Here is a 16,925-nt window from a genome sequence, read left to right on the forward strand (position 1 = left end):
GACCTGAGCCTATTAAGTCTCATGAGGACTACCTGTATCCCAATCCTCTGTGGCCTTGCTAGGCTGCCCCACCATGGCAACACTCAGCCAACCTCAAAGAAGGTGATGAACATCGAAGAACCTTTTTATGGAGTTGGCTTCAAAGGTGGCAAATCAGCCACCGGACAAAATGTCTTCGTTTCTTGTACAGACAGAAATCTGCCTAAAAATGGGCAAGTTCGGATGCAGGCAGAGGCGAGGCTGAACTCTGCCAAGACAGGGCACACAAGTCCTCAATAATTCTTGCCTCGTGAATATGTCTGGCAGAGATACTGGGCTAGAAGGCTGAAGATGATGCCCAACATTATAGAGTATGATGACTGACTGTTCAGGTAGTAAACTGTCTTAGTAATGTTTTCATTTGGGAAACTGCTAACCTGCACTACCAGTTCACTCTGGCATTTAAGTCTTATTGCTTCTCAAGTCTCTGATGGGGGCTGAAGACCAGATAGTTTAGTCTTACAATCAGGTTTAATTTGTTAGTGATAAGATCTTTTTAGATAAAAAATACATGATTTAAGTTAATAGAGATGAGATATGATAGATATTAATTTCATTCACAAATTTAGACCCAACAAGATAGCAAAGATGTTTACTCTAAGTCTGACAAATACAAATAGCCAAATCACTATGAATGTAAAATTTATATAACTCATGACTGTCTCATGATTCTTCCTGGTGTATGTAGTTTATTTTATTTTATTCATGTGTAATGATATAAATGCATATGTTAAAATATTAAATATTTTATATATTTATGTTTATATTTATAATATTTTATTTATTTATTTATAAACAATAAAATACTTTAAATTGTATTTCCTTTATATTTTATTAATCTTTTAGATTATATTATAAAGTATTGGGTTGCATTTTGCCATCTTTATATATATGCATACAGTATGTTTGCATGTGAGTGTGAGTGTGTGTGTGTGTGTGTGTGTGTGTGTGTGTGTGACATAACTGGAAAGAAGGTCATAAAACAAAAGGATGATATATTTACATAAGCTTTTAATTGGGAATACATTACATGCTTACATGAAAGGTATTTTTTTAAATCATATTCAATGTTCAATACTCTCCATAAGTCCTCCTCCATCCAAGAATAAGGACCAATCTTCTTCTATGGTAAATGTTGACTGGTTTCATCTTGTGTGTTTCTTGTTTAGGCAACTACAGCTTCTGTCAGTTTAGGAATGCTAGGGTACTGAATGTCAAGAAGAATCATTTTTTTCTATCTTCTTCATTTCTGGTTCCTATATTCCTAATGTCTCATCTTTTATGATGATCCTTTAAATTTACAGAGATAATACAGGGAGGAAAGGAACTTAAGGAAGAAGGAAAATAAAGAATGATGAGCAACAGAATGCATGTACTAGAAAAGCAATTAGAAACCAGCTGGAGGAAGGGAGCAGCGATACAACCTCTTGCAGAAAATTTTAGTCATTTTCCAGAAACTTCAGCCCAAGTGATCTAAGTCTCTCTATATAGGAGAAGAACTATCATGGAACATATACATTAACCCATCCAATGCTATAGGAACAACACAAGAGAGCCAATAGAACAAATATAAAAGATAGAGTATGGGCAGAAGAGTTGTGAAAGATTGGTCATTTTACATGGCATGGCTATTACACAAATAAATGAACAGCTGCTGTGGTTACATAGGGAATCAATAAATGTGAAGGTCAACAGTGTCTATGCTGTGCTGATTTAAAGTCCTTCAGGTATATTCTCAAGACTGGTATAGCTGAGTGAAAGGGGTAAACTTATCTCTCGATGTTTTAGGCAATTTTAAGTGGTAGTATAATCTTTATATTTCTGCTGGTGTGGTTTTTCACTTTAAATGTCAACTTATCTCATTCTAGAGACACTTTAAAAAAGAATCTACAGAGAATTTGTGTAAATCAGAGTGAGTCGACCTATGGGTGTTCTGGGGGCATTGAGGTATTTGTTTAGTTGTTGTAAGAAGATCTGTCCATGTTTAGGAAGTGGCACAATTCCCCAAGCATGGTATCCTTAAATGCTTAAGAGTGAGGATAACAAGTTCAGTATAAGCATGCATTCCTTCATCTTTGTTTTTTAACTATGGATGCAATATGACCAATACTGTCCCATGTGGCAATCCCTATGAGTACAATGAAGGAACTGATAGTTCATCAAACAATTTTCACTTCAAATGAAAATAGAATGGATAAAAAGCATGATAAGGTATTCCAGTATTTCTAGAATTTAAAAGGAGAAACACAAATTTGAAGTCTCTCTGCGTTCCTTGTGTGAGTTCTGGGATAACTGACATGCAAAATACACCCTGCCAGGAAAAAAGAAGAAATTGAGGTTTAGAAAGGATACAGATATTTAAGCACTGCTAAAGATTAATATAAGGAAAATCCTCCTTTTAGGACTTAAATATAAACAGATTACTCCGTCTCTTCTAAGACTTGACCCAAGAGCAACTGAAAATCAAATATTTCAAAATGAAGCTGTTTCTTTTTAATGGAGTTGAAAATAAAGAACTGGGCATGGTGGGGCATGACTGGGTGTAGTCCCAGAACTCTGGGAGGCAGAGAAATGAGGATCTCTGTGAGCTCCAGGCTAGCTTTTTCAACAAAGTGAGTCCAGGACAACCAAGGTTACACAGATAAAACATGTCTTGAAAAAATAATAAAATAAAAAGAAAAATAAAGAACTACTGTGGTCAGGAACTCAGACCTCACACATCCTGTGGGTCCTCTTCTCTCACAGGAACCTGGGGTTTTGACTGCAGTCAGCAAACTAACTGGACTGAAGTTATATCAGCATCATGGCCACACAGCATATCATCCTCCTGTATCTTGTTGAGTCCTAAAATGAAAGTGGGTAAGCAACTAAGGCAGGACTCTGACAAAAGTTAGACAATTTCTTAACATGAGTACTTAGACATATTAGTGGTAGCTAAATAAAGTCTAATCTCCTTAGCTCATTGCCGAGGTGGTTATCACTGGGTCTCTATTAGTTTGAGGGCCTCATTGCCTCTTTTGAACACATGACACTGTATCTAATATTCATGATATCTGCTGGGGTTCAGGAGAGGCGAGAATGAAGGGCTGGTAACATAAGGGAAACTCAAGATTCTGCTTTATTGGAAAAATTGGCTCATGTGTGATCATTTGCCTCTCAAGGTTCTAATTTGAAATATCCAGCATTTCCCATTATTTATCCAGGGAATAGCCTTGAATACATTGGTAAAGGAGAAAAATTCTTGAACAGAGCACCAACAACACAGGCACTAAGATCAACGATAAATAAATGGACCTCATTAAACTGAGAAGTTTCTGTAAAGCAAAGGACACTGCCAATAGGAAAACAATAGAAGCCTACAGATGGGAAATGATCTTCACCAATCTTACATCTCACAGAAGGCTAATATCCAAAATATGTAAAGAACTCAAGAAAAAATAACACTGTCAAACAAAATAACTTATTTTTTAAAAATGGGGTACATGGCTAAGGCAAGCATTCTCAGCACAGGAATTTCAAACGGCTGAGAAATACTTAAACAAACGCTCAGTTTCCTTAGTTATCAGGAAATACAATCAAAATGATTCTGAGATCCCACTTTACACCTGTCAGAATGTCTAATGTGAAAAACTCAAGTGACAACCCATGCTGGTGAGGATGTGGAGAAAAGGAATGCTCCTCCACTGCTGGAGGAAGGGCAACCTTTTAGAACCACTGTGAAAATCTACCTGGGACTACTATTGGGATGCAAAAAATGAATAAATTTCTCATCCCACTACACGTGAATAGCTCTGAGACTGGCAGAGATATGCATGTAAATGCATAGAGAGGCTTCGTGTTGGCCACAGACTCTCTATGGTTTATTACTGGAAGTCATTATTAGTATGGCATGAAGGAAGATGTACAGACAACTTACATTAGAACTGCATAATGCTTGTGGAAATTACGTTTGCAGAACAAAAGAACCAGACACTGATGCTGGATTAGACCTGACAGGATCCATTCCTCTCAGTGTGCTGGATGCTGACATCCTGCATCCTCCTTGCTCCATCCCTAGATCCCTCTGTTGCTGTTACACATCAGATTTGGACAGCTTGCTGAACAGCATTGTAGAAAGCTTTTGGTCTAAATTGGATGAGCATTTCAATCTCCTATTGAGCCTGGAATCCCTCAACATTTAGAAACTGGACCACAAATCCAATCCCTGGCTTGCTTAACAATTTTCCCATTAGGGAGGAGCCCTCCTAAGGTAATATTTAGCCCAATTCAGCTGAAGAAACCTCAAGAGAATGACATCTCATTCCCTCTAATGGTGTGGGGTAGGTTTCTGTTTGCTCTCTTGGTCTACAAATGCTTATTTTCATTGGGAGGTGGTTATAAATTATTATTAGTCTTATACGGAGAAAAAACTAGGCTGAACTCAGGGATGTCTCTCTTTTCCTTTATCTTTCATCCATAGGCAAGAAGATAAGAGCTGAAAAGAAAGAAAGAGAAATATAGAAATGCAGATGGAGGATGGAACAAAAGATAGATGATTGAACCTCCTCCTTAACTCCAGGCCTTAATTGTTACTCATAATAAAGGTTATGTCTAAGTCATTGGTATAGAATTTAGTATATTGATACAAAACATGGGGATGTCAAATACCAGTCAGATTCTAGCAAAAGAATATATATCCTAAGTCTCACAGACAGACACAACTCTATACATGAGGTAAAATAGCTGAATATGGTCTTCAAAAGCCTCAGAGACACACAGAATATGGCATTTAAATATGTCTTTATTACCCTGGACTTTCTTTGAAAACAAAGCAAGTTAACTCGTGACAACACCCAGCTGATCTCAAAGAAGATTATGAGCATCAAAGAACCTCCTTACGGAGATGGCTTCAAATGTGGCAAACCAGCCACTGGGCAAAATGTCCTCATTCCTGCCACAAACAGAATTCTTCCTAAAAATGTGTAGCTTAGATGCAGGCAGAGTTGACAGCCAAACTCTGCCAAGACAGGGCAAGCAAGTCTTCAATAGTTCCTGCTTTGCAAATGAGTCTGGCAGAGACATTGGGCCAGAAAAATGAAGATGAGACTCCAATGTTATGAAGAGCGTTGAGTGATTGTTCAGGTAGTAAACTGTCTCAGTCGTTTTCTCACTTTGGAAGCTGCTAACCTCCACTACTGATTCACTCAGGAATTTAAGTTTTATTCCTTCTCAAGTCTCTAAGTGGTGTTGAAGAACAAATAGTTTAGTTCTACAATCACGTTCAGTTGGTTAGGGGATACGATCTTTGTAGATCAAGATAAAAGAGGTAAGGTAGTAGAGATGACATAGGTTGGATGTTGAATTTCACTCAGATGCTCAGGCCAGCAAGACAGGAAAGATGTTTACTTCAAGTTTGACAAATAGAAATAGCCAAATCAATATGATTATAGAACTCATGATTGTCACATGGTTCTCTATGCTGTTCGTACTTTGTTTTATGCATGTGTAATAAAATAAATATATGTGGAAATTTTTAAAAGAATAAATCAATTGATAATTTTTTAAATGGCTAAGATTAAAAGCAGAAGGGACAGCATATGCTGGGTGGGAAGCATGCAAAAATATGGAAATGCTCCTCCACTGCTGGTGGGAGTGATCTAGTAGTAATTGCATGCTGGATTGGCAAAAGCAAGCCAGTGAGCTTTCTGGAGGGTATATGCCTGATTTAGGCAAAGATCCAGGAATTTTGCCTCAAGACTGCTTATTGTTGCTATACTGCCTTTCCAAGCTTGTCTCATATACCTGACATGGAATAGAGAATCCCTCACTGCTTCTTGTTCCATAGATGCTAGTCTCTCTGTTGGGCAGATTTCCTGCAGGACCTTAAGAAGATGATTTTTATAATTCATGATGATGATTCCTGAATTGATTCAAGTAAATTTTGCCATCCTGAAAATTAACTAAGATGTCTCTGAGGCACTTGACTTACACCAATACAGAAAACAAGATTGAAACAAACTAATAATCAAGGAAACACATTCATTCTAGGTTTAGTCCAAGGACAAGGCACAGAGGTACACCACAATATGAAAGATCATTTGAATATAGAAACAAATGCTTACTTATACAAGACAAAGCACCTGTTCCTTAGAGAAACTTTTACATAAAAGTTGAATACATATGTACATATGAAATAAGAAAAAGATAAAACTTCTGCTTTGAACTCATATTGAGAATATAGATCAAACCACTGCTTTAAACTTATAATGAACAAAAGTTTCTAGTTATATATAGTACCAATGAAAGAACTTACAATCAATAGTCCTACACTTTTCATGTAAATGATTCAATCCACTTTGAAATGAGGTATTTTATTCATACAAAGAATGCCTTTGTCTTAGATGGGATAAAAACCAAAGATGCAAACACTCGTTGTAGTCCTTTGCTTCATCCAAAAATGTATTCACCTGTCTTATTGTTTATACATGATTTGTGAATGATCTGTGGGAATTCCCAACAGTCAGTTTTGTGTTCACCCCCAAGTAAGGGTAGTGGGAGTCATCTCTGACAAGGACTTTCTTCAGTGCTTTCCAATTACTTCCCTGTGACATGGCTGCCTTGCCACACCAACAGGGTAAAGGATGCAATCAATCCTGATACAATTTGGTGTACTGGGATGGGGAGATATGAAGACTGAAATGAATACAAGGTTCCACTTCCAGTGGAAACAGAGAGACACCAACTCAGTCCCAAAACTTTCAACCAAAAATTTTCCCTGCTTACAAATTGGGATAAAGATGGATCAGAGATTGAGGGAAAGGACAACCAAAGAACACCCCAACTTGAGACCCACCCTACGAGAGAAAGCCAACCTCTGACACTATTAGTGATGCGCTGCTGTGCTTGCAGCCAAGAGCCGGGCATAACTGTGGTTGGAGAGGTTTCATCCAGGAGATGATGGAAAGAACCAAAAATTAAGCAGATCCCAGAGAATCATGTGGAAGAAATGGGGGAAGGATTTTGGACTTGGAGACCTCACAGACAACACAAGAAGGCTTACAACATCGACTAATCTACACTCATTGGGGCTTACAGAGAATGAACCCCAATGAAAGAGCATGCATAGACTGGACCTAGGTCCTTGACATATATAAAGCTAATGGGCTGCTTGGTCTTCATATGAGTCCTCTAAGAAGAGGAATAAGGGCTGTATCTGACTTAGACTCTATTGTATTCCTTTGGATCAATTAAATTAGCTGAACTGCCTTGTCTGGCCTCAGCAGTAGAGGATGTACTTAGTCCTGATGTGACTTGATGTGCTGTGGCAGGTTGATATGGAGATAAGATGGTAGGAGAGTCATTTCTTTTAGGATAAGGGGAAGAAAAATACTAGAAGAGGGTTAGAGGGTGAGACTGGGAGGAGACAAGAAAGATGGGTTCGGATAAGGGTGTAAAGTCAGTAAATAATCAATGAAAAATTGGATAATCATTTTGGTATTCACATTAGGATTACTACTAAAACATTATTAATACTCTTTAGGCATGTTGCTAACAATGCCAGAGTACTCATTAACATGCAGATTTAAAAAGCAACAAAATGCATCAAGAGTTTTAGTACAGTAATAAAATTTGAACATGTGGAATTAGAGGGATGTAGTCCAAGTTGCAACCTGGTAGTGATCATGATAAATGTTATGTCTGAAGAGCTGAAGTCTGAACACTTTTGAGGATGCTACAGTCCTCCAAGGCCACAGTAAATGAAGGCACGATTGAAGACAAAGATAATGACATATACCATTCATCTAAGCACGTGTAAGGCCAGGGCATGTGGATGTTCAAATTCAAGGCAAGTATGTTCTACAAAGTGTGTTCCAGTACAGTCAGAATGACAGAAAAACCCAGTCTCAAAAAGAAGAAAAAAAAATCAATCAACATGAAGGACAGGCCGGATATGCTTTGTTGTTACGCTCTGCATGCTGTGGTTACATAGGTGCTTGGAGCATTGCACGACATCCTGTAATGTTTGCTCTGTCTCTGCCTCGCTTCTGCGAATTCACCATCATGATGTCCATGCTCCTAAACCTGGTGTGTACTGGTGAGTCTTGATGGGAAGGAAGGGTGTGGAGTCGCTGGGTGGAAATATCACCCTCATGGCTAGATCTGTCCACGGCAAAAAACAGGGAATCCATGACGGATATTGGTACATGCATCCCTCTTAACTAAATGGGCTCTGATTCTAATGTACAGAGGCTCAACAGAGACTGGGCAGATAAGAGGGCCAGGCTATTGAAAAAAGATCAATCATTCACCATGAGCTTTTCTTTTCAGGGTTCTTGCTAATCCCAAGGACCTTGGCACAAATGGGTGAGTTCATTTTTAAAACCATGCTATACTATTGATCCCAATAGCTAGGTTTCATTCTAACAGGAGAGCAGGGAGCACAGGACTTAGCCTAATGAACTGTCTGAGAGTGACATGTTGGTAAGTCTTCTAAACAATCAAGTTAGGATCCTGAAGTCCTGCCTCTTAGGTCTGTGCCAGATCCTCTCAGACACAGTGCCTGTCAGAGTGGGGCATCAACTTTGAGTGGATAAACATTTTGTCTGGGTAGATGTGGGGACAGTTTCTCTGTATAGTCCTGGCTATTCTAAAATTCATTTGTAAGCAAGGCTGGCCGTGAAGTCTAATATTCACTGGACTCTGTCTCTCTAGTACTTTAATTAAAAGCATGTGTTAACATACTCAGTAAATAATACATTTTTAAAACCAAAGAAAAATATCTTCCCTTTGGTTACATGGTCATCTGAGCACCATCATTTTGAGGTTTTGATTTTATAATTTGCTATTTTTTTACATACATATGTTTCTTGATAAAACATTGAAGCTATTATTTTCTGTCTTTAAACATCATGCTACAATGTATAATCAGGACACTATTGTAACATATTATTTGGCTTATAATAGTGACCTACTTTTACATTTTCTTTTTTGGTTGTTTGTTTGTTTTTATTTTTTTATTTTTATTAATTTATTCATATTATATCTCGATTGTTAGCCCTTCCCCTGTTTCCTCCCATTCTTCCCTCCCTCCCATTTCTCCCCTTCTTCCCTCCCCTATGTCCGTGACCAAGGGAGACCTCCTCCCCCTATATATGCTCTCAGAATACCAAGTCTCTTCTTGGTAACTAGCTATCCTTCCTCTGAGTGCCACCAGGTCTCCCCATTTGAGGGACATGGTCAGAAAAGGGGCACCAGAGTTCGTGTGAGAGTCAGATCTCACTCTCCACTCAGCGGTGGAGAGTATCATGTTCGTCGGCTAGGTCTTGGTAGGGGTTCGAAGCTTACTGCCTATATTCTCCTTGGCTGGTGCCTTAGTTTGAGGAGGACCCCAGGATCCAGATCTGCCTGTCATAAAGTTCTTCTTGTAGGTTTCCAGGACCCTGTGGGTCCTACTATTTCCTCTTTCTTCCATGCTACTCTTGCCTAAAGTCTCAATCAGATGTCCTCTCCTCTGACCAAGTTTCTTGGTAAGTAAAGATTTTCATGGTACGTATCCCTTGGACTAGTGTTTTGATATAAGTGAGTATATACCATTTGTCTCTTTTTGCTTCTGGGTGAACTCACTCATTATGATAATTTCTAGATCAATCCATTTGTCCACAAATTTCGGGAATTCCTCGTTTTTAATAGCTGAGTAGTATTCCATCGTGTAAATATACCACAGTTTCTTAGTCCATTCTTCTACTGAGGGACACTTAGGCTGTTTCCATGTTCTGGCTATTATGTATAAAGCAGCTATGAACATGGTTGAGCATATGTCCCTGTTGTGTGGTAGGGCATTTTCTGGGTATATTCCAGGGAGTGGGATAGCTGGGTCTTGAGGAAGCCCTATTCCCATTTTTCTGAGAAAGCGCCAGATAGCTTTCCAAAGTGGTTGTACTAGTTTGCATTCCCACCTGCAATGAAGGAGTGTTCCTCTCTCTCCACATCCTCGCCAACATGTGGTATCATTTGAGTTTTTGATCTTAGCCATTCTGATGGGTGTAAGATGGAATCTCAGTGTCATTTTGATTTGCATTTCTCTGATGACTAACGAGGATGAGCATTTCTTTAAGTGTTTCTCGGCCATCTGATACTCCTCTGTTGAGAATTCTCTGTTAAGTTCCAAGTCCCATTTCGCAACTGGGTTGTTTGGTTTTGTGGTGTTTAATTTCTTGAGTTCTTTATATATTTTGGATATTAAACCTTTGTCAGATGAAGGGTTGGTGAAGATCTTTTCCCATTCTGTATGTTGTCACTTTGTTCTCTTGACAGTGTCTCCTGCCTTACAGAAGCTTCTCAGCCTCATGAGATCCCATTTATTAATTGTCGACATTAAGGCCTGGGCTGTTGGTGTACTGTTCAGGAAGCTGTTTCCTATGCCTATGTGTCCCAGGCTCTTCCCCACTTTTTCCTCTAACTGAATTAATGTCTCTGGTTTTAAGTTGAGGTCTTTAATCCACTTGGACTTGAGTTTTGTGCATGGTGACAAATAAGGGTCTAATTGCATTTTTCTACATGTAGACATCCAGTTAGACCAGCACCATTTGTTGAAGATGCTATCCTTTTTCCATTAAATAGATTTGACTTCTTTGTCAAAAATCAAGTGAGCAAATGTGTGTGGATTCATCTCTGGGTCTTCAATTTGATTCCATTGATCCACCAGTCTATTGCTTTGCCAGTACCATGCTGTTTTAATTACTGTTGCTCTGTAGTACAGCTTGAGATCAGGTATGGAGATTCCTCCGGAGGATATTTTGTTGTATAGGATTGTTTTTGCTATTCTGGGTTTTTTATTTCTCCATATGAATTTTAGAATTGATCTTTCAAAATCTTCAAAGTATTTTGTAGGTATTTTGATAGGGATTGCATTGAATCTGTAAATTGCTTTTGGTAAGATAGCCATTTTTACTATGTTGATTCTCGCGATCCTCGAACAAGGTAAATCCCTCCATCTTCTCATGTCATCTTCAATCTCTTTCTTCAGAGATTTGAAGTTTTTTTCAAATAAGTCCTTCACTTGCTTGGTTAGAGTTACTCCTAGATATTTTATATTGTTTGTGGTTATCGTGAAGGGAATAGTTTTCCTAATTTCTTCCTCTGCCTGTTTGTCATTTGTATACAGAAAAGCTACTGACTTTTTTGAGATTATTTTGTATCCTGCCAATTTGCTGAAGGTGTTTATCAGCTGTAGGAGTTCTCTGGTGGAATTTTGCGGGTCACTTATATACACTATCATATCATCGGCAAATAAGGATAATTTGACTTCTTCCTTTCCCATTTGGATCCCCTTGATCTCCTTTTGCTGTCTTATTGCTCTGGCTAGAACTTCAAGAACTATATTGAAGAGATAAGGGGACAAGGGGCAGCCTTGTCTGGTTCCAGATTTTAGAGGAATTTCCTTGAGTATCTCTCCATTTAATTTAATGTTGGCTGTTGGTTTGCTGTATATGGCCTTTATTATGTTTAGGTAAGTGCCTTGTATTCCCGATCTCTCCAAAACTTTGAACATAAATGGGTGTTGGATTTTGTCAAATGCTTTTTCTGCATCTAAAGAGATGATCATGTGGTTTTTCTCTTTCAGTTTGTTTATATGGTGGATTACATTGATGGATTTCCGTATGTTAAACCATCCCTGCATGCCTGGAATGAAGCCTACCTGGTCATGGTGAATGATGTCTTTGATATGCTGTTGTATTCGCTTTGCGAGAATTTTGTTGAGTATTTTTGCATCAATGTTCATAAGAGAAATTGGTCTGAAATTCTTTTTTTTTGTTGGATCTTTGTGAGGTTTAGGTATCAATGTGACTGTGGCCTCATAGAAGAAATTTGGTAATATTCCGTCCATTTCTATCTTTTGGAATAGCTTGAATAGTATTGGTATTAGCTCCTCTTTGAAGGTCTGGTAGAATTCTGCACTGAAACCATCTGGCCCTGGGCTTTTTTTGGTTGGGAGACTATCAATGGTTGCTTCTATTTCTGTAGGTGAAATAGGGCTATTTAGTTTGTTTATCTGGACTTGGTTCAATTTCGGCAAATGGAATCGGTCGAGAAATTTGTCCATTTCCGTTAAATTTTCGAATTTTGTGGCATAAATGCTGTTAAAGTAGGTTCTTATGATTCTTTGTATTTCTTCAGTGTCTGTTGTTATGTCTCCCTTTTCATTTCTGATTTTGTTAATTTGGATAGTGTTTCTCTGTCTTTTAGTTAGATTGGCTAACGGTTTGTCTATCTTGTTAATTTTGTCAAAGAACCAACTCTTGGTTTTGTTGATTCTTTGGATTGTTCTCTTTGTTTCTAATTTATTGATTTCAGCCCTGAGTTTGATTATTTCTAGGTGTCTACTCCTCTTGGGTGTTTCTGCTTCTTTTTTTTCTAGAGCTTCCAGATGTGTTGTTAGGTTGTTTATGTGGGATGATTCCTTTTTCTTTTTGAAGGCGCTTAGTGCTATGAATTTTCCTCTTAGCACTGCTTTCAATGTGTCCCACAAATTTGGGTATGTTGTTCCATCATTTTCATTGAATTTCAGGAAGTCTTTTATTTCTTCCTTTATTTCTCCCGTGACCCATGTGTCATTAAGTAGAAAGTTGTTTAATTTCCATGTGTTAGTATGCTTTTTGCTATTTCTGTTGTTGTTGAAGTCCAGCCTTAGACCATGGTGATCTGATAAGATACAAGGTATTATTTCAATCTTCTTGTATCTATTGAGGTTTGCTTCATGACCAACTATGTGATCAATTTTAGAGAACGTTCCATGGGGTGCTGAGAAAAAGGTATAATCCTTTGCATTTGGGTGGAAAGTTCTGTAGATATCTGTTAGATCCATTTGATTCATGACATTGGTTAATGAGGTTATTTCTCGGCTTATTTTTTTATTCAAAGACCTATCCTTGAGTGAAAGAGGCGTGTTGAAGTCTCCCACTATTATTGTGTGTGTGTCAATGAGTGGGGCAAGCTTTGTTAATAACTCTTTTACAAATGTGGGAGCCCTTTTATTCGGAGCATAGATGTTCAAAATTGTGATGTCTTCTTGGTTGACTTTACCTTTGACGAGTACGAAGTGACCATCCTCATCTCGTTTGATTAATTTTGGTTGAAAATCTATTTTATTAGATATTAGAATGGCTACCCCAGCTTGCTTCTTGTGACCATTTGCTTGGAATATTTTTCCCCAACCTTTTACTCTGAGGCAATGTTTGTCTTTGTGGTTGAGGTGTGTTTCTTGAATGCAGAAGAATGTTGGGTCATGTTTATGCATCCATTCCGTTAGTCTGTGTCTTTTTATTGGAGAGTTGAGACCATTGACGTTGAGAGATATTAATGACCAGTGATTGGTAATTCCCTTCATTTTTGGTATTTGTAACAGTTGAGATTTTGTGAGGTTGTGATTTTGCAATGGTATTTTTACATATTTCCTATGTAGTTTTGGTTGTAGTTTGACCAGTTGGGGTGGAGTTTTCCTTCTAATAACTTCTGTAAAGCTGGATTTGTGGCTAGGTACTGTTTGAATTTGTTTTTGTCATGAAATAACTTGTCTTCTCCGTCAATGGTTATTGATAATTTTGCTGGATATAGTAGTCTTGCCTGGTATCTGTGTTCTCTTAGGGTTTGCAGCACCTCTGTCCAGGCCCTTCTGGCTTTCATGGTCTCTGCTGAGAAATCAGGAGTAATTCTGATAGGTTTGCCTTCGTATGTTACTCAGCCTTTTTCTCTTGCCGCTTTCAATATCTTTTCCTTGTTCTGTATATTTTGTGTTGTTATTATTATGTGGTGGGAAGATTTTCTTTTCAGGTCTATTCTATTTGGCATTCTGTAGGCCTCCTGTATGCTCATACGCATCTCTTTCTTCAAATTGGGAAAATTCTCCTCCATTATTTGATTAAAGATGTGTTCTGGGCTGTGGGGTCAGCTGTCCGGTTTCTTCTGTATCCCTATTATTCGCAAATTTTGTCTTTTCATGTGGTCTTTTAATTGTTGAATGCTCTGTGTCAGGAACTTTTCAGATTTAGCATTTCCCTGAATGGTTGTTTCCAGTTCTGCGATTGTATCTTCAAGTCCTGATATCCGTTCTTCCATTTCTTGCAATCTGTTAGATAAGGCCACCTCTGAGATGCTTGCTTTCCTCTTTGCAGCCTCTTGATCACGTTTTTCTTCTGTGTGTTCCTGCATCATAGCTTCCATTTTTATCTTCATGTCTTGGACTGTTTTAATGATTTCCATCATCTGGTTATTTATATTTTTCTGAAATTCTTCAAGTGCCTCTTTATATGTCTCTTTTAACTCTTCAGCCCTCTTATTTGCCTCCTCCTGCATTTGTTTACATATTTTATTTGTTTCTTCCATTATCATCTTCTTTACTAAGGACTTGAGGTCATTTTCTTGCCTATCCATTGCTGTTAGGTTCTCTAGGTTGTTTTCATTGGGAATGTTGGAATCCGGAGATGCCAAACTGTTTTGGTTTTTGATAGGATTCTTACGCTGCCCTCTTGTCATTTTGATGGCTCTGGTGTTGGAAGGTATTTTGTAGTGACCTTCGCTGGTTGAGAGTGGTTAATTGATGACTGATTATAGGTTAGGTGCTCTTGTCTGTGGGGATCAGGGGCTATTTTTTGTGGAACAGGTAGGTGATCCGGTTTCACTCCTGGTGGTTTTCGTCTGACCCCTGGGTTCCAGGCTGAGCCAGCCAAAGTAGATATCTATTTGGACTTTACTGCTGTAATTCAGATCAGCAGTCTTGGGACCTAGAATAAGATCCACACACAAACGTTCTGGCTGCGTAGGTTGATCTCAGCTGCCTGTCCTTCCTGTGGATTTGCAGTCAAGACCCCAGGTAGATCAGGTCTTCTGAGGGTGTAACTGTCTTTTAGCTCTGCCTCTATACCCTGTAGCAGTTTCCAACCTTTCCCAGTACTATATGCCTAGAGGGACCAAAGTCGCCCATGGTCAGCAATTAGGCACTGCAAGCAAGACCCTCTTTTCAACTCCCAATAAAGTGAGAGTGTCTGCCTTGCTCGGCCAGGATCTCCACTGGACACTCACATTCAGGGAGCAGGGAGCGCTGTGCCAGGGCCTTGGGGCTGGGCAGTTAGTAAGACTGGCTCTGCAGGGCTCTGGCGGCCCCTCGCAGACCCAAATCTTTCTGCCAAGGTATGTGGGCCCTCTCACACTCTGGGACAGCAATTAGACACTGCAAACATGACCCATCCACTTCTCATCTCCTGATAATGAGAGAGAGCCTGCCTTGCTTGGGCCAGGATCTCCAGCTGGGCGCTCATGTGCCGGGAGCGGGGAGCGGGGAGCGGGGAGCAGAGCGTAGGACCCGTGCCTTGTGGTTGGGTAGGGACAAAAGGGTTGCAGAGCTCTGGTGAAAGCCCGCCGACCCAGGTCTTCCCGCAGGGCAAATAAGTTCAGCTATAGCTCTGGGCAAGACCCACGTCTCTGGATGGGTCTGTGGAAGCAGCTCAAGGTGATTTCTCACTGCCACTATTTGCAGGCTCAGTCTGCTGTGATTGGTGTTAAGTTTGGTCCCGGATGGCTAGTGAGCTGCAGTCCCACTATAACTGTCTCTGTTGGGTCCCGCAGCCTGTGTTTTCAGTCGGCCTGGGTGGGTGACCTCTGCAGTTTGGGGTGGTGCGGAAGGAGGAATCCTAGGGCAGATTCACCCTCTTTGCTGAGATTGCTCTGGGTGGCGACTCTGGAAAAACCCCTCCCCAAACAGCGAGTCTGTGCTTTATATACAGGCTGCAGTTTGCATGTGGATTCTGTCTCAAAGTTTGGGGAGTGCGTTTAGCACCTACCGGATGTTGCCTGACCCAGGGGGGTAGGCCCCCTGTTTGGTCTGCGGCCTTTGGGGCCCCACTCACCTACAGTTCTCAAAGTCCAGCAATCTGTTGCTCCTCCTATGTCTTTGGTCTCCACAGAGTAGATCAGATATGTGGCTTAATGGTCAGCGCCATCTTGGAATGATCCTACATTTTCTATATAAAAATGTTGTCACAAAACTCAGCACCAGCCTTTTCTTTTAGTATGAAGAGTTCCTAAGCATTTCCTGTGCTTTGCAGTGATGAACTATTATCTGCTATAGTTTTTCTAAGAAAAGATTTGTATTTCATCTCATTGTTGACACTTATATTTTTTCCGCTAACTTCATTGAATGCATAGTTCTACTCTTTTGTGGCCTGTAGGTCTTTGCTCAGCTATCTGCCTTTAGCTGTCTTAAGGATGACTTCCATTTCCTTAGAGTTTATGGGTATATGTCACATGTTTACCTTATCTTGATTTAAAGTTGGTAGTTCCTTTGTGCTTTGTTTATACCTTTTAATGTCCTATGTATTTTGTTTGTTCTTATTGCTTTACTATTTACAAACAACCAGACTGACTGTGTCATGCTCTGGGTATGACCAGATTGGTTGTGTAGTTTTTGGCAAATTTAGAAAGTTTGGTATTTCCATTACCTTACTCAGAGGCAGCTTAGATTTAAGGTCATCCTTTGGTGCTTTGGCTGTGTTAGAAAATCCAAGGTTTACTATGGTAGGATACCTGGGTGTGGTGATGCCACATTTCCCTCACTCTTGTGGATTGTATTTTTCTGCTTGCCTTTAGCCATCTGGCTGGCTTCAGTATTGGCTCTGGTAGCTGTGCCTCAGATGAACCTGAATGTTTCTTGTGTCCCACTGGCCACTTCTGGCTCTGCTGGCTATCCCCACTGCTGGTGGCTCTGCTATCTGTGCTCCAAGTGGCCCAGGCAGAAAGGGTTCTAACTTCAGTGTTGCTAAGGCTCCTCAAATGCCTCCATAAGTATTCAGATGATGTGAAGTAGCACAAGAATACAGCTCTCATCTGTTGCCTGTGCACCAGGTCTATCAGGC

Source organism: Acomys russatus, chromosome 19 (genome assembly GCF_903995435.1).
Source record: "Acomys russatus chromosome 19, mAcoRus1.1, whole genome shotgun sequence".
Classification (NCBI taxonomy): Eukaryota; Metazoa; Chordata; class Mammalia; order Rodentia; family Muridae; genus Acomys; species Acomys russatus.